This window comes from Pinus tabuliformis, chromosome 5_1 (assembly GCF_031772625.1).
Source record: "Pinus tabuliformis cultivar Carrire ecotype Pingquan chromosome 5_1, CPIR1, whole genome shotgun sequence".
In the NCBI taxonomy this organism is placed as follows: domain Eukaryota; kingdom Viridiplantae; phylum Streptophyta; class Pinopsida; order Pinales; family Pinaceae; genus Pinus; species Pinus tabuliformis.
The window spans coordinates 455,648,333-455,675,155 of record NC_142305.1 but is presented as its reverse complement, the minus strand read 5'-3'; positions in this window follow the sequence as shown (position 1 = coordinate 455,675,155).

Below are 26,823 nucleotides of genomic sequence, written 5' to 3'. Positions count from 1 at the left end.
GACATAGATTCCTTCACCAATATGCCTTGAAGACTAAGACTATTTTTATTTTTTTGCCACAAGCACAATACATTAAACGATAGTTTAAAGATCCATCCAATTTTTAGGAAATAATGTTAAATTGAATCAACGAGACCAATACCTTTTCGTTCATGTGATTTCCTCCAATAAAAATTCTCATGAAAGTGTCTAGTTATTACGAGTTTTGAATCTGCTATCAATTCTTCTAGCATGTGAAGCAATTTTCATGTATAAATATAGCCCAACCATGTAATCATTGTAAAATCTATGATTTTCAATAGGCTTGAGTTAATGCAAAAAACTATTTTCTACACTTTTGTGGAGCTTTTCTTCTGTGAAACTTTCACTATGTGGAAAGATGCACAAAATCAAGGCTCTACATATTTATCTTTTTCATAAGAAATGCTCCATCCACTTATTATCACTATTGAGAAAACTTTATAATCATGATAAAGGTATTAAGTTTAGCTTTTTAATTTCGAAAGGTACAATTCCATTCACACTATCAAGAAGGTTTCATTAGGAATAAAACTCAATATATATGAACCAATAATTATCACCTATCATCATTCTTTAACATCGCGACAAGTTCCCAGTCTTAGAGAGAGGGAAGTTTCCTACTATTTTGTGAAGACAATTTTCCTTCACAAAATGGGAATTTCAATTCAAATTTGAGACTACAACACGTCTAATGTTGATTTATATTAATATTCTAATGTTAATATTTTTTTAATAATAGTCTAATGTTAATACGAGTCCAATGCGGAGTGCAGAAGTGGAGTTGGTTTTTTTTTTTTTCCACGAGGCACTCCTATACTTTTTATTATCTCTGCATATAGCTTTTATCGAAGCCTCCACACTTCACACATGTATCCAATTAACAAAATTATAGGAAACTATGGAGATGTAGAAGATTTAATTATGTAACGAGATAGCCAAGGTTTTCATTATACATGAGGGAAAGGATAATGAACTTCCTTCTAAAAAGCTTTCACTGTGCTCATTGCATTACCCCGTTATGGTCGAATGTGCCAAAAAAATATATTTGTGTTAGAATATTTATTAATTTTTTATCATATATCTCTCCACACAATCAAATCTTCCCACACAATGAAATTTCTCTACACAAATATCCACCACTAATTAATTTAATGAAGGTTGGGTTCTCCCACACAAGGCTAGTCAAAGTCAAATCAAAATCAAAATCAAAATCACTTAAAATCAATGCATCAACTTCATTTCAAAATATAATAAAAATATTTCATTAAGTATAGTAAAGAGATATGGGGAAGTGTAGTAAAATCCTTTCCCAGAGTGCCACACTCTGCAAAAATTTAACAGATTAAGACAACCAACATTTTTCAAGTTTCATAGCAAACAAAACTACATGAAAATTAAAAAATTCTTTACCACATTTTTGTTTTATGTTGTTGGCATATATGTATCCATGACATAATACATGAGCTCAAAGCATAATTCTCTAACATCAAGTAATACAATCACTGTGACAACAACCATACCAATGTTTCAAGTTTCAATCATCATATCTATGACCAAATAAGTACACCAAATGCATATGCATGGAATATCTTATGCAAAGAATTAAGAACCATAATTCTCAATGGGAATAATTTATATCGGTAATGAAAATTATCAATGGCTCAGTTCAATAGCTCATTTTCTATGATATTCTTGCATCTTCTCTTTAACTACTTCCTCCTAGATTCTATAAAATTAAATGTGTTCATCCCAATGGGAAGTGGGATTCGGCTCTTCTGAATGATAATATGGAGTGAGGTAACTTCAAAAGATAGCAAGGAACTACATTGAGCAACTAGACTAGGTGATATTAATAGAATTCAAAAACATTGATGATTGAAAATAGCAAATAGAAAACGAATATGCAAACATTTAAGAACACTTACAATATGTGAAAACATATAAGCTAATTATTTCACTAACAGTTATCTTCCATATACATGATGTATTGAACCAATGTCGTCAACGTAGCTTCAATGAATTCCTTCATTGGATCAATTGTAATTTCTAATCTAACATGTTGATTGGATATTTTATTTTCGATATCCATGGCCATTTGGTGTAATTGAAAAACTAAGACATACTATGTGCCATTGATACTAGTAAATCTAACTAGCCATTTTATAATTTCTTCTAAAGTAAAATAAATTGTATCAACTAACTATTTTTCATTTGACTCGTTTAGCTATTCCAATTCAAATTTTAGAGTATCCTTCATGATCAATTCAGAATTATATATGATTCATGGGCCATCTAGATCTCAAATAATTTTCATTTCCTCTAGAAGCACATCACATGTTCTATTGTTTATGCTTTGAAATTAAAAAGTAGATGTTTTCTAGCATACTGGTATTTTGGTTCATCCAACTTTGATTTGCCTCATTCAATTAGCATTGGAAGTTTTCTACCTTTTTTTTTTCGAGATGAGGAAGCAATTGAAGCCTTTGACTAAAAGCACATAATTCATTGTTAATGAAATTATTTTATTTCTTAATATTACTTCTCACTAAATCGAGAAATGAGTTAATTTCTCATGCTAGCCATACCAAATCATAAATCACTTGTCATACATGTTCAATGATTTCTATCGTATGGTATATATTATGACACTATGATACTTTAATGCATTAATTTTTTTTAGAGATTTAATAGATACATGAGATATTCTAGCTTTGGGAATTAAATATCGCAACACTTGTATTGCAACTGGAGTCATCAATAAAGGACCCAAATTTAAAGAATTTTCTATCCCTTCTATTGTCACTTTCAATAATAGTTTTTCTCCTTCCCATTGATAAATAGACACTACAAGTGCATCCTTAGTAGCTTTATGGAATCTCATAAAACTTCTAGATGTAATTTGAGACATATGAACATGTTGACAGTGATTGACCCATCAACATGTCATGGGATTTCCCTGACATGAAGTCCCAACTAGTCCTCAAATTGTTTGGAGTAGGAGTCCCAACAGTGGGTAGTACAATAGTACCTTTCACATGGTAGTGCACAGAGGGAAGTATGATAACTCTGCTAGAAGAAAGGGTGTGACCTTGCAATGAGTCAAATGAGATGCATGGGGTTTCTAACACACAAACAAGAAAAATAAGTGTGTCCCTTAGAATCTTGTAGTAGTACACAACATGAAAGGAACACACAAGTAGAATGGCATGACAGGCTGGAAGCGAAATAGTCCATAATCCAAAGTGACAGGTCAATACAACAACACTTCTTCAACAACATTCAGACAGTCACATACAAAATATTTCATACACAAATGCATAAGTTAAATAACATACATTTCTGAAGTAACCAGAATAGTTGAACTACAATAACATTGTATGCATGAAAACGAGTTGGCTCAATTATATTATTAAGTGAAATTTCCAGCTATACATACACCATGACAACCACTAGCCGCAATAGTGGAACATTATAGTCAACACTGCCTACTCCTCTAAAGAGATGTACTCGCTCTACATTGTGGAGAGCCAAGGCTTGTCACAATACTCTCCAAGCCTTCTCTAAGAAATTCATAGCAAAAATCTTGCCTCCAAAAAGCCTGTTCTATGAGTTATGAGGTTCTATTTATAACAAAGGGTGGGATTACCCTTGACATTCCCCTTGGTGACTCTTAGCATACCCTCATGACTCTTCAAATTCCTCACAAAATTCATTACATTACATTGTGATTTTTCACATTCCACTAGTGACACTTGGAATTTCACCTACAACATATTTAAAAATCATATACATTTTGGAAATGTGCCCATGTGAGACAAAATAGGCTAGAGTCAACCCAACAAGATAAAACACTATGACACCGAAGCTTGGGAAAATACCAACTGAGCAACCTCTACTTGATGTTTTTGGTCACGTAGTAATTCCAAGCTTGGTACTGCATGATGATCTCCCCAAACTTCTTGGTGTTTTATTTTTGATTGCAAACTCTTACCTCCATATAATCTAGGTATATGGTCTTGGAACCTGTGTCCAACTCATCTTTAATCATGTGCAACATGGTGTAGACCATGGCAGGACCACTAGTGTGCTTCTACATGTTTGGTGTTCTTAGCTCCAAGTAATCCCTAGTGGCCTCTCACCTTAGCTTCTCCCTGTACATGTTAATATCCAAATAGACTTGGTTCTTGTGCTTAGCTTTAGTGAGGGAACTTGTATCAGTTCACTCTCTTCCTTAGTGGATAGCTGTTCTAGCTCATCCACCTGTACTAGCTTTGTTTTCTCCATCATTGTGCATTGCATTTCTTCTTCTTTCCTATTCTTCATTTCTCGCATCCTTCGCTATGTTGTTTGTGTCCTCTAGTTCCTTTTGCTTATGCTATGAAATTTTCCTTCATGAAGATTGAATCCACTTTCACTATATAGATTTCTTCTTGCTTTACTATGTCAGCAATTTCGTCTTTCCTTGATCCTATACTAGATTGCTGCCTACTGCCATTGCTGTTAGTTTTGCTTCCATGTTTGTGTTGACTCATTTTATGTAAACAATTTGGAATATGCATATATTTGGAAGTAAACTGGTGCTTGCTCATTCTCTTCCCTAATACGTCTTTCAGTGGTTTCTCTTGAAATAACTCTCTTTGATGCCATGGTATAATGATCGCTAGAGAGAAACACTTCACAACTGGTACCTATGGGACAGAAAGGACACTCATGGCAAGAAAACATTAGCGCTTACAAATATAAATTTACGACATGATCAATAGGGCATATAATTAAAGGAAATGTTTAGTCTTGACTTACAAGGGGTGAGTAACAGATTGTGGGAAATGCATACTACGCATTCTCAACAGTCAATGTAGAAGCTTGATGAATGGAACTGTAAAATGTGCAGTTCAGTCTGGGGTATGACTTCAAGGAGATTGCATGTTTCGCAGTCTTAGTAACCAATTTGGGAGACTGTCTCCTAGAACTACATAGTGTGGAGTTCGAGCCAACCTATGGAATCCTCTATTCAATTCTAGAAGCCAAGGAAGAGAACTTAAGCACCCGTATTACACAGTGCATCCAGTGAATGTGAGATCCAGGAAAAGGGAAGGCCAGACCTATTCATGGAGACTGTGCATATAAGAATATCAAAGGGCTAGTGTGATGTTGAGTTTAGATATGACTACCTGTAGATGTATCCATGTGAAACAAGTGCAACAATTAATTAAACTGAAGGAACATGAAGCATGTTAATGGAGTCGTCGCAATAGTGACCATTGGTGCAAAAATAGGAAAACTCATGCAACGCTTGAGAATAGTAATCTATAACTTGAACCAATGCTTCTATAAGTTAAAATATGTTAAAATTCCAATGGTTGTTTAATAAAGAAATTGAAATATCACTCTAACAAGCTAAACCAACAAAAGCGACAAAAAAGTAGTAAAATGCGATAAAAGCAAAAATCAACCTAAAAAGAGATGACAATACTCTGAAGGCTTGTTCACCTCCTAGGGAAGCTAGAGTTTGATGAATAAATGTATATGTGAGATCTAGAGGTGTCCATTACATAGAGTCGAGAAAAATGGAGTTCATGACATGTAGGATTGAGATCAAGGACAACAACGACACTTGGTAGAAACTTCTAAAGACAACAATGTGTCACCGTTGGGAAACTAATAATAGATCCCTACTTCCTAGGGATGATTTTCCTCCTAGCTTCTTAATGTTTGGAAAAACTTCCATGCACTACATGGAAAAATTGTGCGGTTCTAGGAAGGATCAAGCAACTCTCTGGTAGATGGACTGAGCAGTATTCTGAGCACAGTAGGTTCTATGTAATTTATTGGATGAGTGTGTCGGGACTGCCTCTCAATCTCTATGCAATTTCTCAGGTGAAGGGAGCTTGTAAGCTAGCTTTGCGTAATTCTAGATTTGAAGTCTCACTTGCTACCTCTCATGCTCTACACAATTTCCCAATTGAAGACATGTTGCTAAATGGGTCTGTACAGTTCTAGAGCCAAAGCTCATTGTTGGTTTGCACTACGCATTTCCTAAGACCAAGGTTGATTTACCTCAAGGATTGTTCAGATCATCAAGGTAGTGCTAGAATTAGTTTGCAACCAAGTCAATGTGTTACCTTGTGGTTAGATGAAAAGGCATGTAAGAGAACACAAGTTGCAAAGAGAAATATAAAACTCGATGAAAGCCCAAGCACCTTGGTAATGTAAGAGAAGCTGCTGTGATTTCAGGAGGGAGGCTCGAAAACAATGCGAAGGAAAAATTTTGGATGGTGGTTTTAGCCACTAGAACATAACACTTATTTCATCTTTACCAATAATTTTCTTATTATGCATCCTTACTTTTTCAATTTTCAATGTTTTACCATCTCAATTATAGTTTACATCTTGAAAAGTGATAGTGTGAACAAGAAAAATAGAAAATTCTTTAGCAATTTACTCCATTATTTTCTAAATTTCATTCAAATAAGTACTGGGTTAATTAGGTAGTGAAACAATTTCAATATCCACGTTGATAGTTTCTTCACTACTTCTTGTTTTCAGGGGACTTTTGGATATTTCTGATTCAGTCATGTTCATTTCTCCCAGAATATGTAATGTGTCTCCCTGTCGTCCCCATTGACTTCTAGATAACTATGAATAACCTTTTCACCTTCTATATGTTTTCATTTTGTTTCACTCAAATATGAGGTTATATGAGTTTTAGATGTCCGAGGTTTCTTCCCTTTTATTTCCACTTTGTTTCAATCTTAATGCTTTCTTCTTCAACAATTTCTCTAATACTCATTGGGTTCTTGATTATTGCTGAGAGCATGATGACACTTTTAAAATAAATTTTCAAGTCTTGTTAACAACCTCTCACATTTAATAACACATAAATGTGTGATAAACAAACCCTCTAGATCAACGTCTCCCCAGGATTCAACTTCTTTTAAACTAAATCAATGTAAACAGTTCACAAACTCTGTGAGGTGACTTTGATTCTTCATGGTCAATTGTGCAATGTTAAATGGACTATATATATATATATGTGTGTGTGTGTGTGTGTGGGGGGGGGGGGGGGGGGGGGTAAACCACTATTACTTCCAATAATTGTTATAGATAGGTATTTTGTTGTTGATGTCTGTAGGGAATACTATGATTGGAAATTTAAATTTGAATAGAAATTTGAATACTATATATATGCTTTTTCTATTGAAATTTAAATTTCCAATCATAGTATTCCCTGCAGACATCAACAACAAAATACCTATCTATAACAATTCTTGGAAGTAATAGTGGTTTACCCCGAAAGCCATAAACTCAAATAACCATATTATTTCCTATTTCTTCATGTATCCATTTTATCTAGAGGAAAAATTGTGCTTGACCAAATACTTTATGGTGCTCTTATATAGTTATCATGAAAATAACTTCCTTTACAAAAACATCTTGAATTAGAAAGAAATTTGATGTATCTTATAACATAACTGCTTCATTTCTTCGTTAAACTTCAATTTGCGGTTATGGAGAAAGTCATAAAAGACATGAATTGGGATGAGAGTTGTTATCAAATATTCCATCATGAAGAATCTACCACTCTTCAACAAATACATTAATTGAAAAGCCAATTCATTTGAAATAGTATCAATTGTTTTGAATACACAATTTTCTTATAAGGATAATGGAGCACATGGAGAATGGATCTTGTGACACTGGATCTAGCTTCCTATCCCATTAGATGAGCACACAACCAACAAAAGCCTGAAAAAAGTTTTCTAAACAAGGTAATATTTAGAAAGAAAAGGTCAAAAGGAAACTAAGAAGTTTGCGAAAAGAACACTTATATGTTCTTTGAACCACATGCATCTGAGTATAAAAAACTATTTTCTTTTGACAAATTTAAGCACATATGTTGATTCAGTAGCTTTAGTATGCACCTAAATACCTCCAGACTCAAATAAATAGGAGTATTTTTGGATACGAACATAATTTTTCTCATCTTTAATTGAAAGTTTTGTGTGCAGAAATAAACAATTTCTCTGAAACCATATACTTCTAGAATGCATGAAACATTCACTAATCCACTACACCAAATCTTATCCCTATTATTCTCTTGCTCTCACACAAACACTTATCGCTTATACATAGCTAACCACTAAAATCTTTGATCAATAAGTGCAATTGAGTTATTTTATCAATGCAATTAGCTTCTTTGCTTCACCTCGTAACCATTTTTTATTTGTACTTTTAAAATATTTAGTCACTCAATAACCTTTTGATTGTGACTTGTGTATAGATTTATCTATATGTTAAAAGATTAACACGTGTTACTATTTTGTGTGTGAAATATCTTTTATAGGACACTCTCATTAAATAGTAACTCAAAATATCAAAATCAGAATTTATGGGAAATATTAGAAATAATTCACATAGTCTAAATAGACCAGCAATGCATCTTGAAAATAATAGAAATGATGGCACCATTTTTAGAAAAACCAACATAGATTTTTGGAAAACTGGATTAGAGTTTGCAAGCTTAAGGATTTTCGATACTGTGGTGATTGTTAATTGTACTGAAATTTCAGATTTGATAGGAGATTTGAATAAATAGTAATTCAAAATCAACAAAGATGACTTTTTTTGAGAAAAAGTGGAAACAATTAAAAACAATTCTGAGAAATTGGAAACTATTTACTCCATCTACGAAACAAATTAAATGTGAATATTTTCTTATAATGATATCTAGCCTAGAAGCTATTAATAATCACGTCCACTACTATATTAATGTCATTTTACATGTAATAGCATTTACTTTTCTAGTTACATGTCGATTCACCCATTCACTAAAAGAATACCAAACTGTTCATGTCATTATGTTGTGTATAAAAATGAGCAAAGCATATTCTACACAATGAAAGTTTTTTTTCTTCTACTGTACACTTTGTAATTATAATTATGTGCCTTGTCCACTTGTGACATTTCCCCTCTACATTTATTACAATTATGGAATTTCATTAGTATTCGTTCGAGAAGAATAAAACTTGAGACACAAACTTAGTATCCAATTGAAACTAAGATAAGCTTCCTCTCTATAATGAAAACATAGCATACAATTATAGTTCCTAGCTTTTTAGTTCAAATATTTCCTTCATATATTAAAAAATAACTAAATTTTCATTCACAATAACATCATTTATTGTGTTTTTCAATTGATAAAATTCAATATTAAACCATCTTTATTTCATCATAAATTTAAATTAATTTAATTTACTTTTATGATTTTCAGTTTTATATTCATTTCATAAAATATTTTATTGTGTGCGAGTGGCTTTCTTTGTGTAATGCAAGATTTAATCTCAGCACAGGGAAATAAAAGCGTTGAACAATAAAAACACGTTTCTATAAATAACACGAGTTATTGCAATACTTCTTTTCTTTAAGAAAACAAAATTTACACAACTATAACTAAATTAGTTACAAATATTGATCTATAGCAAGACGAAATATATGGAGGTTTGGCACAATGCATTAAAAACAACATAATTTTAAATTAAATTAATTTTCCTTTATGATTTTCGGGTTTATATTTGGTAATAAAATATTTCATTTTGCGGAAGCACCTTCCTGCACAAAATGTAAACTTTAATATGATCTTGGGACAAGAAAATCTTTGCAAAGTGAAATAGGTTTGTATATTTAGCACCATTGATTTAAATACTTATTTTCTTTAAGAAAGAAAAATTTATGTTATAAACATTGAGTCTACCGAGGGGGAGGTGAAACAATAATATGCCTTATGACATATTTTTCCTATTTCAATTTTCTTTTCTCAAACATTGATTCATTCATAAATTAACCACCATCAAATTGAATATTAATAGATCATAACATGTGAATCATATTTGTATAGACCAAAAAATAATAAGAATACCAATAATCTACATCAGACAATCAAACACATGAGGACAAAATATGTCTAGTGGAAAATTGCCTCTGGGTTAAAAGCCACCCTTGCTACTACCACATTGCTCAAAATATATGTGAAGCAAATTATTGCATAGAGATATGAACTCGCTACTATAAGTAAGGAAATCTATTTCTCAACTGAAAGCTATATGGAAAACCATATGCTGGAAGCCTCCACAACCAATACACCTCACCCAACTACTATTTCTCTATGGAGAAAATTTGCTCCGTATACTAATTTTTCCAAAGTCCACCAACTCCTCCCCTCTATGTGGTTCTTGATTTCATTTATTTTCAAACTGGAACCAATATTAACCTCTCAAATTGAACATCAGAACAAATCTTATTTTAGTAGCTAAAATCAACATAATGAACTGATATAAATAGACACAATACTAACATATCATCTCTCAACAATGCAACTCTCAATCTCAACTAGCACCATACATATAAACTAGAGCTCTCATAAAATATGCGACATATCAAAACACTCACATACAACTAAATAGGAACTATTCATTTCAAAATACAAGTTATGCAAACAATATATTGTATTAATGTCTTCCCAAAGAAATCAACCATGTACATACTAAAATAAATAGTAAAAATACCATAAAAATGTATTTCCCTCGTAAACAGAAAATATGAGTCTCATGGAAAGACAACCATACAAAGATTTGTCCTCAATCATCAACCTCTGAACCTCTACTACAACAAGACTAACTTTTCTCTAAAAACTAATATATAGCTATATGTTACTCATCAACTTCTTCTACAACATGCTCTGAACTCTATCTCAATCATCAAGCTCTGATACAAACATTATGCATCTAATTTATGTCTCCCACAACCTTTGCAGCTTTGTCATAATCATGAATTTGATCTATACCTGTCCATCATAAATTATTTCACTGTGCTAGCATGTACATGCATCATACTATCCTCATATATCTACCACTAGCTCTTTTATATTTACCTCCTTTAGGAGCATGACCTATACCTTCTGCATTGACCTATGCAAGTCATTGTGTGACCACTCTAACCCAAAATCGATTTATATACTCATCTATTTATCCTTCTTGATCTACTATCTCCATAACTCACTTGATCAATGCATTAACACTTCAAATAGTTATTCCTACTATGGATTAAGTCAATATAACCTTCCACACAATAACATGAGCAATTACACTTGTTTCTAACATAAGAAAATGTTAGAGTGCGTGACGAAAGAAGACACTTCCACCTACAGGAGCTAATGTTGGCTCTCCTTTCAGGAAAGTAGTTACTAACCAAAGTGTAGCACTAGGAATTTGAATTTCACATAGGTTGTACCTTTGTAGCCTATGTTACCCTGTATAAATGTGACTTCAAGCCCAAAACCTTCTTTGTAAGTGTCTCTAAGAGCTATAACACGTACTACAACTTATCTAGACCTTCGTAATCCTTCTCCAACTCTTATACAATAATAAACTAATCAAAATAATAGTAATAGCATGTCAAAATATATATACATCATCTTATGATCACGGAGGCCTAGTTTGCCAAACCTCTTCAACATGGATCAAAACTTCTACAACAGAAAAAACATTTGCATCAAATCAGTGAGTTACCATCAAAACTCATGAGGGATACTGATATACGGTTGACATCAATCATATGAAAAATAGTACTAACACGCTACTAACATCAACTCCAATAATCTGCCTCTTTGGCATTGATGTTAACCTCAACATTATCTCCAACTTATGAGGTTGATCTCCATACATTCCAAATTCTCTCCCCCCTTTGACATCAATGGAAAAGGAAAGTACCAACACCAAAGAACAATGTCAATAATGTGTTGGATGAGAGAATTACTCACCTATCATACTCACCACCATTCCCATAGAAGAATGGTACAAACTAAGGATGTCTGTCCTACAAGATAAGCATGTAAAACAAGGAACTCAACTGCCAAAATGTCTTTAATAAATATAATGCAAACTCTCATACTCAAATCCCCCCCCCCTAAGAATGTAATAGAGATGAAAACATACTCTCTTTTCTACCTTATAGACGCTTCTTGTTCTTTGCAAGAAGCTTCCTTTCTAAGTACAAGATACTACTCCTCATGAACCCAAACTCCAATTCGCTTTAAGAAATTACATATAATGAAGTGCCACACATATACAAGGCTTCATGGAGAAAATATATGGCTATGGGAAGTACATTAGATCAACATTAGACTCCTCTATAAGCATACATATCATAATCCCATGGCTATATAGACCCAAGCTTACATGATTCACCCAATGTAATAGGGCTACATCAATGGTATTGTTACACAAAAATATCGTCACCATGATTATTTGCAGTTAGTATGGGTCTATCATCACTTGTACTGTCCTCCTAAGCAAGTCTCAGACCTCAGCTCTTCAAATCAAACTTTGGAAATGAGAGAAAGACAATAAAAGTCAATGTAACTCTGGTTCCGCACTTTCTCTCATGGTCACCTGCGGTCCCGCACCTTCTGTGTACAGAAGCTGCGGACCTACCCGCTCTATCCCTAACGGTGTAGGTGCGGACCCCTGTGAAGGTCAAAAGGCGCAAGTTTTATCTTAAAAAACTCACTTTGGGTTAATTCTAGAGGTTTCTAGAAGGAACTTTGACGTGGATTGTTCGCTCTGAGGTGGTTCATGCATGCCAAAAGAGAAGGAGCCAATCCCTTGATGAGAGGAGATATCCCTTTGAAGGAGGGCTTTATCCCTTTGAAGGAGGACCTAGTAACCTCCCTCCATTGCACTATAAATACAGGCATTGGGCTGGTTGCTAGAGAGGTTAGAAGCTGAACATTCTTTAGGGTAAATGCTGGTGAAATCAAGACTTCTTAGTTAAGCCTAAGAGGAGAGATCACATACCTTTTTCGTTTCATTGGGGAGTGAGTGAAACTTGTCAAAGTAGAAGAGACTTCTTGCTGGACCCTGGGAGGAGCTTGTACAGCGTCAAGGGAAAGGTTGTAAAGTTCTTCTTTTTTTGAATTAATACAATCAAACTCATTTTTCTCAACAAGTATCTTATGTTATTTGTTTCATGGACTCCTTGAATTTCATGTTAAATATGTTTTATGCAATTGGCTTTTCAGGTGCTATTTAATTTGTTTTCCTTGTTTGTGTTTGCAGATTCGCAAAAAGGAGCTCATTTGGATCGAAGGAGCGAGGGCATCCACAAGCTTGCGTTGGACCTAAGGTAGGCCCTAAAAACAGTTGTTTGCTATTCTTTACCAAAGCATATTTAGAGAAAGATAGTGTCTGGTTGGTTTGCTTGTAATTAGGTCTTCTTTAGATTCTAGGAAGGTCTATCTTTTCCGCAAGATCTACTTATTCTGTGTGACAAAATGGCGACTCCACTGGGGACTTGATTGTTTTCATTGTTTTTACTTTGACCTGAGAAACTCTATTTTTGTTTCTGTTTTTGGCTTGTTGTGTGTAAAATTGCGTAGAGTTTGTAGATCCATGGTTATTTTTCATTTTTCATAGCTTTGGGAGAGGACCGCACCCTAGCCGTTTGACACAGTGCGTACCTACCTGCAGCTTGGCTTTTAGCACAGAGCGGGACTGCACCTATGCCAACTGTGGGCCTGCGGGCCCTGTCAAAATTTTGAAAACCCTAAGATTTCCTCTGTTAGTCAGCTTAGTTTGTGTTTAGAAATTGTTATCCACTGCTCAGACCTTCATATAACTTGTCAGAAGCTTTCCTTCGATTGATTTCGTTAGTGTTAGGGTTTTAGGTGAAAATCCTAGGAGTTTTTCTTGTTGGGTTTGTTTTTTCATTATGGTTGTGTAGTGGCTCTAAGCTTAGAAGCTGTAGGGACTTCAGATCACCTTAGTGTCTACCAGCCTTCTTATGAATCTGACCATTGATGAAATCTTCCCCTTGTTTGAGGAATCCGCTTTGAGTTTTCTCTTTACAAAACTTCGAAAAGCTTGTGTTTGAAAGTTTGGATTTTCATTTTCAAAAAGAAAACAAAATTGGTTGTTCTTGACTTATTTGTGATTCTGCATAAATTGGTCCTTAGCTTACATCTAGCTAAGTAAAACATCCTTAAAAAGGACTTTTAGTATGCTTTGAATTCAAATAGTTTTTTATAATTTGTAGATCTCAAAGTTAGTCATTTTCATAGTTTTGAGTTTTTTATAAAAAATATAAAAATCTCTTTTGGAAAAAAGTTTGTTTTGTAGTGTTTGAGTGCTTTGAAACGAAAAAGGGAAATTTTTGTGAAATAACTAGTTGTCTCGTTCTGAGTTCTTTGGAAAAGAAAAAACTCTTCTTTTAATTTGCTGAATTGAGAAAGATTTGTGTTTACAGAGTATTTTCATTCTCAAACTCTTTCTTAGTTAGAAGTTCACCGAAGAGAAAAAGGTTGTTTAGATCATCTTAGGTGCATTTTTAGTGATTTTGAGTCGAGTCTTCATACCACGAGTTTCATCTCCGCACCTTTGGACTTAAACAAAAACCACTAAAATTAACGCTTAGAGTAAAATTCACCTAGTAACATTTTTATTTCTAGGGTTCTGATACACCAACTTAGCTTAGGCTAGTGTCTTGGAGTAGGAGAGTAATTAACTCTCCAAGACAGTAAAAACAAACAAGTAGTTGTATCTTGTGGTAGGGAAGAAGTCTAATTGTTGCATTTATGCTCTAGGAAAGCTCCTCTTAAAGGAGAAGCACGAGATCGTGTCCGAACCAGTGTGGGAATCAATCCTTCCTCATTGGGAACAACGCCAGATATTCAAGTATTAAAAACCATAAACCTCAGATTAACCATTGTCGAGGAGCCTGGGGTCACTTCTTGGTAAACCTTGGATTATGTCAAGGAGCCTTCAAGGGGATTGAGCTTGCTACTCGGCCCTTGCGTGCGTATCAGATCGTAGACTGTTCCCCCAAGTGTATTTGTCTCAGTTGGTAACCTTAGTGGCCATATTATTTAGGACTCTTCCTGAGGTGACAGTGGTGGGAAGATCCCACTGTACCTGGAGCAGACGTCGGCTAGACTCACTTGGATTTTCTTGGGGGTTCTCTTCACTTGAGACGGTTAAGTGGAGGAACTTGTGCCAGTCTATTCATTAAGTAGGTTGTCGGGGTAACTGTTCCAACCGCCATTTCTATATTGAACTCTGCGACGTTGGATTTCATCACCAGCTAGTGTTTTCAGTCTGGAAAGTTACTGTTTGTGTGTGTTTGAGCTCCTAGATTCTATAGGCGTGTGATTCAAATTTGTTTGGTTCTTTAGAGACTTTAGGTGTTTTTCATTGAGATTTTACTTTGTTTGTGTGTGAAGTAGTTAAAAGTTTTCAACTGTGGCTGAATTACCAAGACAGTCCCATAGACTTCAGGTCCAGTCTCCTGAGTTTGTAAACGTGGCTGAGTTACTGAGAAAGTCCCGTAGACTTTGGGGCCAACCTCCTGAGGAAGTACCGAGCCAACTCGAAGGCTTAAAAGTCATCGTAACTCCTAGAGATAGTAGAGTTGGGTCACCTGAGGAAGGGGAATCTTCTTTGATAGTACATCCTAATTTTCAAACCATTAGTAGCAGATTATAATCCACAGTCAGTGTCTGTTTCCGAAATCGCTGGTAGATTTTCATCTACTAGTGATATAGGTGAAGAAACCAAAATATTCGAGCCTGAAAGTGAATTTGTTGCTACTCCGACATCGGGGTTTGTTTCTCCAACTTCTAGTGGTCCTGGTTCACCTAGGGTAGAAAGAGTAATCACCCAAGATCTTCCTTCTGGACTTATTGCTATTGAAGAAATTTCTCCGGAAGAAGAAGTAGGCATCCCTATCCCTGAAAATCAACCTGTTATTGAATTAAGGGAGTGTGAATCAAATTTTTACAGTCCACCTAGGAGTAGTTCTTGGTATCTTTCTTTGACTAATTTTCTAGAAAACTCAGGGTTAAGTTTTTCACCAATACTCCCGTCAATATGGCAAGACAATCATCCATGTTTACTCAATCACCCGAATCTTTTTTGTATGGCGGTCCTTCTATTACCTCCGGGTATCAGTCACTTTCTGGTACTTTTTCGGGAGCATCTCCTCAACCCATTGAGCAAGGGTTATTAACTGGAAATAATAGTACTAAGCCATTGAGCGTAGAAGATATTCTTATGATGTCAGGTTCTATTCCCAATCCTCAACCTCAAGGAGGCCAGTTACCGCCTGGGGGCAGCCTCAATTAATTCCTGGGGGGAAACCTCAAGGACAGTACATACATATGGGATAGTACATTCCTCAAGGACAACCCCAGAATCAATATGTACCCCAAGGTCAACCCCAGTATCAATTTATACCTCAAGGTCGACCCCAGTATCAGTATATGCCTCAAGGGTATCAACCCCAAGGTCAATACTCGAACCAAGGTTTCCAACCACCCCAAGGTCAAACGTATGTTCAAAGAACGGGAAATGTACCTTTCAATTATCAATCCTACCGTCAACCCGGTTATGGTCCTCAGTATTCTCAACCTGTTATGGGTCAGTACCTCGGAATGAATATAGTGTGGAATCCATCGCAAACTCAACAAGCATTGCAGCCAAGTGTACAACTGTCATCTCAAGCTGGACAACCTTTAGTTTCTGGTTCACCCCAGCAACCAGTCCAGTCTAACATTTAAACTTCTATATCTTCGGTAGTTTCCCAGCTTGGGCCTAGTACACCTCGTACTCCGCCTCAAACGACTGCTACAACTACCACAACATCTATTCAATCTACCCCACCTACTTCTGGAGTATCGACAACTCCGGTTTCTACTATTCCTATGTCTACTCCTCAGACACCTTTACCACCGTCTGGATCTATGATTCAAACTTTGGTTCAGATGCCTGTAGGACAACCTGGTTCAAGTACGGTTGTCACAAGTCAACCACAGTTCACCTATCAACCGTACCAGGGACAGTACCAATTTGGTCCTGCTGTGCAGTAGCCAGTCTACCAGTATCAACCATATCCTAGGTACACTTATCAACAACCTCAACAACCCCAGTACAGACCGGTTAATCCTGGTTTTCCAGGAGGATACAATATCCTATTCCTAGTTATCCTCGATATCCTCCTCCTGGGGCTAGTCTCATGACCCAGAGTTTTAGGGATCCTAATCGGTAGTTACCGTTTATCAAAACTTTGGAGTTACCTGACTTGTTGCGCCTAACAAATGATCCCATTAATTATCTCCCGTTTTGGCTGCCAATGCCGAATAAGTTGCCTAGTGACATTCCCAAGTTCGAAGGTAAATCAGGAGAGGACCCATCGAACCATGTGATGACTTACCACCTCTGGTGTGCGTCTAACTCCATCACAGATGATTCAATCCGTCTTAGATTTTTCCAGTGCACTCTAATTGGTCTCGCGGCCAAGTGGTACATTGAGTTACCGCGAAGCACTTTTTATAATTTTATTCAGTTAGCTTCCTCTTTTTTTACTCATTTTCAGTTGCCAGTCTAATATGAAAATGGCACGGGATTGTTAACTTCGCTAAAACAATCGACATCCACTTAAATTTCATATCATATTCATGAGTGGAGACGTCGACGACGTTTAGTGAAGGTATTTATTCCAGGTCAAATCTTGGCTAAGTAGTTTATAAAATCTTTGTTGCCAAAGATCACTAAAGATGTTGCTAAAGCCAGAGTTGTTACTAAGAAGCAAATAATTGCTCAAGCACAGTACCTTGACTTGGTCTATACTCAGTCAGGTATGTTACATGAAAAAATCCCCGATCTTCCCAAGCAAAATCAAATCACTACAGCTCCTTCGGGATCTCATGCCGCCGATGGTATGATTGGCATGGTTAACACTAAAAGTAAGAAGAAGTATTCCAAGAATTCTTCCCCTATCATAACCTTCCCTGATTCCCCAACAAGAGATTCCTCTACAAAGATTTCCACCGATATTCACGTTGTAGAGTCATCTACAGCCAAACCAAAATCCGGTGGGAAGAAGAAAGGAAAGAAGAAGAATAAAGCGGACAAAAGTTCAAAGGAGAAACCGGAAAAGGTGGAATCCAATGATGAAAAGCGCAAACCTCGTTATCCTTGTCTCATTTGTGACGATAAACATTTTACAAGAGAGTGCCCTCATCATGCAGAGGTTGCGAAGATTGTCAAGGCTTCCCAAACTCCTGTTGTTTTGAAGGATCCTTTTCCTTCTCAAGACAGTAAGATGATAGGTTCATCCTCGAATGCCAATGAAGAACCCATATTGATGATGTTCCATGTTAGGATTGTGACTCGATCGCAAGATTATGGTAGTAAAAGTCTTGTTGATGGTAAAGAAGCAAAATCTTCTCATTCTAATCCATCAACCTCAGCTCCCGGTTCCGATCCACTACAGATCGAGAAACCTAATCCAGACTTGGTAATCAAACTGCCTGCCAAGGGTATACTTCGAAAGTCAGCTTTCAATCCACATGCGAGAGCAGCTCAGAATTATAACGTTGTTGAGGATTTAGTTGTTTCACCCTCAGCAATGTCAGCTTTGGAAGTGCTGCAATCATGTCCAGCACAACGTAAATTACTTTTGTCGGCTATAGTAGCTGTTGATGTTCAGGACCTGAACCTAATAATCTTCGATCTAGAAAATAGTACACTGCGTTTGCTGTCTAGTAAATTTAACGTCTTAAGTTGCTCTACATAAATTATCAATCCGGGTATCGTAAACTGATGAAGTGTGGCGCACCATATGTGCTTAGTTAACCTTTTTCTTACTTCGTTGTTTTATAGATTTTATTTTGTTTTGGGGTTTTGTTTTTGTTGGTTTCCTAAAGTGTCTAATGCAAATGGAAATCCTATTCTAAGGTTTTAAGAATACTTTTAAAGGACAAGTATGGATAGAGATTTCAAGACAAGGCATAAGGCCTAAGTCCCTAATGGTAACTTCCAAAACTTTAGCACTTCAAAAGATCTCAAAACATGTTATTGGTGGAATTAGTACTTGAACAAAAGTGTAAATATGCAGCTACTTCAATCAAAATGGAATACAACAACCAATCAATGAGCTAGTGACTATGAAACCCAGTATCCTTGCTGCTGTATGAAAAAGAAAGTAAAAACTGAACTTAAAGAAACTCAAAGACTAAAAGAAAAGCAACTAATTCATCACACTACTTCAACCATTCTGATCCTTTACCCTTCAGCTCAATCTACCTTATGGGAAGCAATCATGAACAAGTTAAGAAATATGATATCTAAATTGCAAGAAATTAAATTTCATAAAGGAATCTAATCACACTACTTCAAATCTTCTGATCCTTTACCCTTCAGCTCAATCTACCTTATGGGAAGCAATCATGAACAAGATAAGCAATATGATATCTAAATTGCAGGAAAGTAAATGAGCAAAACAAAACTGATTGAAATAACAATGCTAGAATTAGAACTCAAAAAAAAAATCAGCAGAAGGACAAGATGATTCCATCATGTCATTAGTCATTAAAACGCTATGTGCATTACTAACCTACAATCAACCAGTTGAACACCCTTGCATGAATTAAAATTGCACGAATGAAAAATCTAATCTACCAACTTGAAAGCAATCAAATGATATAATGAAATCAAAGCAAAATTACAAAATGAAATCTACTCTACCTTACATTTTAATATGCTCCATGAAATCTACTTCACATCTCCTTCCATGTTGAGAACATCAAAGCTTTATTCAAATTCTTCAATATTACAAAGTACAAGAAAGCTCTCCAAAGCTTTCAAAAGCCGTCAAGGAAGAACTACAAACTCCAAGCTAAAGAACTCGCAAGCTAAAAGACTAATAAGCTAAGCTCTAAGCTAACAAATGAAGGAGAGAGATATCCTATTTATACAAAAATATGAGAAGCCATCTCATTAATGAGAATCCATGAATCTCTCCCTCTACCTCTAAAGTCCTAATCAAAATAGGAACTGATAAGACACATGTCTTCTTAGAGTTACAATACAAGTAGGAGATGTGACACATATCATCATGATCCCATGATTCTTTCCACTCAAATTCGAATTTGGCCTTAGAGTGCCACATAAGAGTCTTCTAGAAGCCTCCTTTCAACCTACACATGTCAACAATCTCACCCCATTTGTTAGGTATAAGCATATGCACATTATTTTCTAATGTTTAACCACAAATTCACTTAAAAGGCTTAGAAATAATAAAGATTGGAAAAACATAAAGGTGGCCCAATGATAATGAAAGTGGGATGAATGTGGTGACATAGTAGTGAAATGGAGGTGAAATGGAGGTGATATCATGGACATAATAGTGAAAGTGTAATGGAAATGAATGACATTTTCAAGACTCAACGTACCCCCCAACTGAAGCTATTGCATGTCCTCATGCAATATATATTACATTAACTCTTTTGCTCCTTGAGCTTTGGCTTAACTTTGCATGATATCATTTGATAACTTCATATTTCTGCAAAGTGTTTCACTTGAATTGCAACATGGTTGGTTCTTGTGTTACAACCATTTTTTTTTTGTTGCCTTCTATTTTGATATTTGAACTTTGCATAATGATATTTTGATTATTGTTGCAAATTATATCTTTATTGGATTGCATTATGGTTGGTTCTTGTGTGACAACCATGATTTTGTTTGTATCCAATTTATCCTTTAAGCACTTTTTTCAAAAGCTATTGTATGCTCATAATAGCAATGTAATAATAAATATATGTTGGAAGTATGTGGGCTCCTAAATATGATATGGACATGGAAAGATATGAATATGAATGTAATCCCCCCCCAACTGATGGTATTGGCAATTTTATGAAATGAGGAAGAGAAATGTTTTTCCAACAATTATCATTCTAGCTTTTTATGGAATTCTATGGTCAAAAGTTAGAAAATGACGCACCTTCAATTACCCTTTGGAATGGATGAGTTGTATGTGTGGTGGCTGCAAAATTCTGATCATATTCTTCTTCAAGTGGCTGAAAAAGAGGAGTCATGGATAGAGAGATAACATGACTTTATATTGCTTCTACTAAAACTTGCTGAATCTGCTCCAAAATGCTGAAAATAATAGTCTTTATGTCTTCAAAACTCATTGGCACAATTCCTACTATGTGAAAAGATGTTCTGATGTCGAACATAGTAGGAAATTGTTGGCTTAGTGGTCGTTAATGGATGCCACTAGTCAACACGAGAACTCTCACCATTGATGACAATGACAGTCAAGATGCCCAAACACATCTTGCTAGGTACGAATGAATTTGTTGATGTCGAGTCACCTAGAAGATCTAACGAACAAGGGAAATTAATGTATTCCCATTATTTGTCAGCATGAGGACTTGCCATTAAGGCATGCAAGCCTCAAGGTGTTTTTACAAAGAACTTAGACTCAAAGGACTATGGACTCAATAATTTGCATTGAAGCAGGTCTTATTTGCGGAATGAAAATGACAAGGAATGGAAGATGGAAATGGAGAGTAGAAATGGTAATGGGAAATAAGCTTATGAATGAGCCTCTTGCTTTTATTTGTGGGTTATGAATGGACAAAAAGAGATGGAAAGTGTATGTGAATGTAAGTGGAAAATATGGAGGAAAATGAGATGAATGGTTTATTATGAAGTATGGATGTGATGGATGGATGTGATGGAGATAATAGTATCTGAAAGTTTTTCAAGTGTTTGGATCTGATTTTGCATCAGCATATTTCCTCTTTGTTGCTGATCATCCTCTTATGAAACAAATTGATCTCTTAGAGAGACCATTCTCTTGTAGTCATTTGTCCTTCCTCCTGGAACCTGCAAAATAACTAATACTTCTTCTACAATAGAATGTAAGATTATCAAAGGAGAGAGATGATCAATCTCTCTAGTTATAATATTTACACACAAAACTAAGAATTTGTATTAATGAAACAAGTTCTCAAAGGAAAATTCAAAAGAATTTATACCTGCTTTGGAACTGGTGCTCCAAGTTGAATGTTGCTTCCTTTCAGCAATTTATTTCATTATTTTCCATTTCAAACTCTAATGATATATTTCTCATTGTGTAGATCTTGTCGAGATCTTTCCAACGATACTTAAATCATCAAAATCTGATTTTGTATGAGAAAGATAGGTTAATTTGAACAATGAGGTTTTTCTGGCTGCGGAATTAGACTTTAGCTGCGGAATGTGCATGGTGCTGTAGCTAAAAATCTTGGATACAAAGTTAGCCATTCATTTCTCATCATCAATCAAAAATTAATCAATACCTTCAGAAAAGTGAGCAAATAACCTATTCATTTCATTGATTCAAAATTATTATTTTTTTCTTGACATGCAGCGACTCAGTGTGGCGACTCAGTGTGGCGACTTAGTGAAAACACTCAACTTGACTTCCCTTTGACCGGGGTCTTTTTCATCAAATTTGACCGAATGAATAGGACACCATCCATGTACTAACATTTCCCCAGCTACCCATGTGGCTTGTTTTGCTTGATGACACCTGCAACCTAGAGTTTAACAAAACAGCTGCGGAAAGTTAAGCCAGCTGCGGAAAGTTGAGCTAGCTGCGGAAAGTTGAGTCAGCTGCGGAAAATGGCTGCAACAGTCAACCATCAGTTTTAAGTTATTTTCTTCATTGTCTGCATGTAGGAACTTTGTGAATTGCAGTGGCATATAGAGCAAACCAAGGTACTTACTCTTTTGCTGCATTTTTTTTCGTGTGCTGACGGATTTTATATCATCGCATGCCTTTTGATATTCATATAATACAAATCAATTGAACACAGATTCAGATTGTTTGTGTGTGACATTAATAGTTTATACCATCAGCCAAAAGAAAGTTAAGGTGTTGACGAATTGACTTTTTCAGCAAAAGCACGTGAAGTGATAACAGTTGTGTTAGCGGGGAATGGAGAAGGTTTGACACAGCGTCCACATATGTAACATGAAACTGTCTGAAGAAACCATTCATGGATTCAACCAAACAAACAACGGCATCAGCCTTGGCATAATGAAGTATGAGTAAAAGATGGAAGTTGTGAGGCATGGTGGGAGACGTGGGCGTGTCTGAGTTAAAAATGGAATAGGATTAGACGGGTGGTAGAAGACGTGTTACCTCAAACAACCAAAGTGTGTCGTGTTTGAATTGTTCTTTGTTCATTTAATAAAAATCTTTTTTTCCTCATATTCAGTGACACCGTGGATGACCTGGCTGCCAAGGAAATCGGATTTGAGCAAATTTCTCAAGGAAATCGAAATATGGTCGCAACTGTTAAAAAAACATTGTTTTCTCACACGCGGTAGGCAAAAAGAGGCTCCAAAGAACCGAGGATTTCTCCCAAACCGCCACAAATTTATTCAAACGGTTTCTATTTTATCTAAATAACTCAGCTGGTGAAAAAACCCATGTTTTATTTTCTTGAAATGCACCTCCGTTTGGGCAAATCGAGCATGTGAAGTTTGACCTTTTTTTGATGTTTACGTTTTTCCTGAGTTAACTGTTCTCACTGATTTTCCTTTTATGAATTTGATTCGGCCTTAAGATAAATCTCAGAGGGGGAAAAATTGTTTTTAGATGCAGTCAATAACAAATGAATCAGTCAGAAAAGGATATGCTAAAAAAAATTCTTTGCAAGCCTTCCAATCGCAGAATTTGTATGGTATACGCCTGACTGCAACAATCTACTTCTTTTTATTGTGTTTCCAAAATGCCTTTTAAATCTTAAGGACAACGATCACTTCAAAAGTTTCTTCTTTGGTTAGACAACTGCCGGTTGATTCAAATGTATTTATTCTTAATTTAAATGATTTTTCTTGAAATGCAACTTGAATCTTGCTGCTGCCTCAGTAGTATTGCGAACAACAGCAAGAGAATCTCTCATACAGAGTTCATCTTCTCTTAGATTCTCAAAAATTTCAAACTCATTAAAATTAATCGTTTTCCTTGGCTCATTGTTATTATATTCTACAAGATATCCAGTTAATCCTTCATATCCTTTCTTTGAAAGCCATATCAGCAAGAGTCCAACCAAATCCCAAAAACACAGAGTTTTTATTTTAACACAGCAGTCCATGCAATTCGACCTATTTTTTTCTTAAATGTTCTTGCAGGTTTGTTTCAGGCCAAAGCTTGAATAGGGAGGCAGATTTTCTTGTTGAAGCCACAGTGAAAGCTAGGATTCAAGATAGCCATAGATTGTTTTTATTTTTTCTTCTTTTCTCTGAAATTGTAAAATTTTATAAAAATGATTAATGATTTTCAATTTCAGGCAACAAATACTTCAAGAAAAACATGTTAAAAACAGGACTTTGACTGAGGTCTTAGGTTGGTTTTTCATTGATCTTAGCTGGGTAACTAGGATAGGATCCACGTCGGGACGATTCTGGAGATGCCCATGTGGTCGATTTCTCCATTGGATGCATGTAACCTGCTAAACCTTGAAACAGCTGCGAAATTCTCAACTAGCTGCGGAATCAGGGCACTTTCCGCAGCTAAGTTGCAAAACCTTATTAGAACAGGATACAGTGTTTTGAAGACCACTACAAACCATAACAAGACAATTTTTGGACAATTTGAACCTATCAAAGCAGTTGAGTTTCATTTTTTCATTTTTTCATTTTTTTTTTATTGAATCAATTGAAATGATGAAGTATATTTTGTCTCTTCTTCTTTTTTTCCCCCTTTTTTTTTTTACATAATAATCCCTTTTCTGATCCTCCAAATCACACAAAGTAGAAGAGGAGAGCATACTCAAGAATTATTAATTTTTTTTTTACTTAACAATCCTTTTTCTGATCCTCTAGATCACACAAAGTGCAGGAGGAGAGCATACTCAAGAATTATTAATTTTTTTTTTAGATGTAAGAAATAAGGTCTCCTAATTACACTTCCCCGGCAACGACGCCAAAATGTCTAGTCAATTTAACGTCTTAAATTTCTCTACATAAATTATAAATCCGGGTATCGTAAACTGATGAAGTGTGGTGCACCATATGTGCTTAGTTAATCTTTTTCTTACTTCGTTGTTTTATAGATTTTATTTTGTTTTGGGGTTTTATTTTTGTTGGTTTCCTAAAGTGTCTAATGCAAATGGAAATCCTATTCTAAGGTCTTAAGAATACTTTTAAAGGACAAGTATGGATAGAGATTTCAAGACAAGGCCTAAGGCCTAAGTCCCTAATGGTAACTTCCAAAACTTTAGCACTTCAAAATATCTCAAAACATGTTATTGGTGGAATTAGTACTTGAACAAAAGTGTAAATATGCAGCTACTTCAATCAAAATGGAATGGAACAACCAATCAATGAGCTAGTGACTATGAAACCCAGTATCCTTGCTACTGTATGAAAAAGAAAGTAAAAACTAAACTTAAAGCAACTCAAAGACTAAAAGCAAAGCAACTAATTCATCATACTAAAACTATTCTCATCCTTTACCCTTCAGCTCAATCTACCTTATGGGAAGCAATCATGAACAAGTTAAGCAATATGATATCTAAATTGCAAGAAATTAAATTGCATAAAGGAAACTAATCACACTACTTCAACTCTTCTGATCCTTTACCCTTCAGCTTAATCTACCTTATGGGAAGCAATCATGAACAAGTTAAGCAATATGATATTTAAATTGCAAGAAATTAAATTGCATAAAGGAAACTAATCACACTACTTCAACTCTTCTGATCCTTTACCCTTCAGCTCAATCTACCTTATGGGAAGCAATCATGAAAAAGTTAAGCAATATGATATCTAAATTGCAGGAAAGTAAATGAGCAAAACAAAACTGATTGAAATAACAATGCTGGAATTAGAACTCAAAAAAAAAAAATCAGCAGAAGGACAAGATGATTCTGTCATGTCATTAGTCATTAAAAAGCAATGTGCATTACTAATCTACAATCAACCGGTTGAACACACTTGCATGAATTAAAATTGCATGAATGAAAAATCTAATCTACCAACTTGAAAGCAATCAAATGACATAATGAAATCAAAGCAAAATTACAAAATGAAATCTACTCTACCTTACATTTTAATATGCTCCATGAAATCTACTTCACATCTCCTTCCATGTTGAGAGCATCAAAGATTTATTCAAATTCTTCAATATTACAAAGTACAAGAAAGCTCTCCAAAGCTTTCAAAAGCCATCAAGGAAGAACTACAAACTCCAAGCTAAAGAACTCACAAGCTAAAAGACTAATAAGCTAAGCTCTAAGCTAAAAAGGACTAACAAATGAAGGAGAGAGATCTCCTATTTATACAAAAAGATGAGAGCCATCTCATTAATGAGAATCCATGAATCTCTCCCTCTACCTCTAATGTCCTAATCAAAATAGGCACTGATAAGACACATGTCTTCTTAGAGTTACAATACAAGTAGGAGATGTGACACATATCATCATGATCCCATGATTCTTTCCACTCAAATTCGAATTTGGCCTTAGAGTGCCACATAAGAGTCTTCTAGAAGTCTCCTTTCAACCTACACATGTCAACAATCTCAACCCATTTGTTAGGTATAAGCATATGCACATTATTTTCTAATGTTTAACCACAAATTCACTTAAAAGGATTAGAAATAATAAAGATTGGAAAAAAATAAAGGTGGCCCAATGATAATGAAAGTGGGATGAATGTGGTGACATAGTAGTGAAATGGAGGTGAAATGGAGGTGATATAATGGACATAACAGTGAAATTGTAATGGAAATGAATGACATTTTCAAGACTCAACATTTGCCTTATCAAATGGCTTTCCAGATTCCAGTGATAGTAAAAAACAGGCCTATTCATCGGACTGTAATTGATGAGGGAGCCTCAACGTGTATTATGTCGATACAGTGTTGGAGATCGCTTGGTTCTCCTTCGCTAAATCAATCCCAGATGATTCT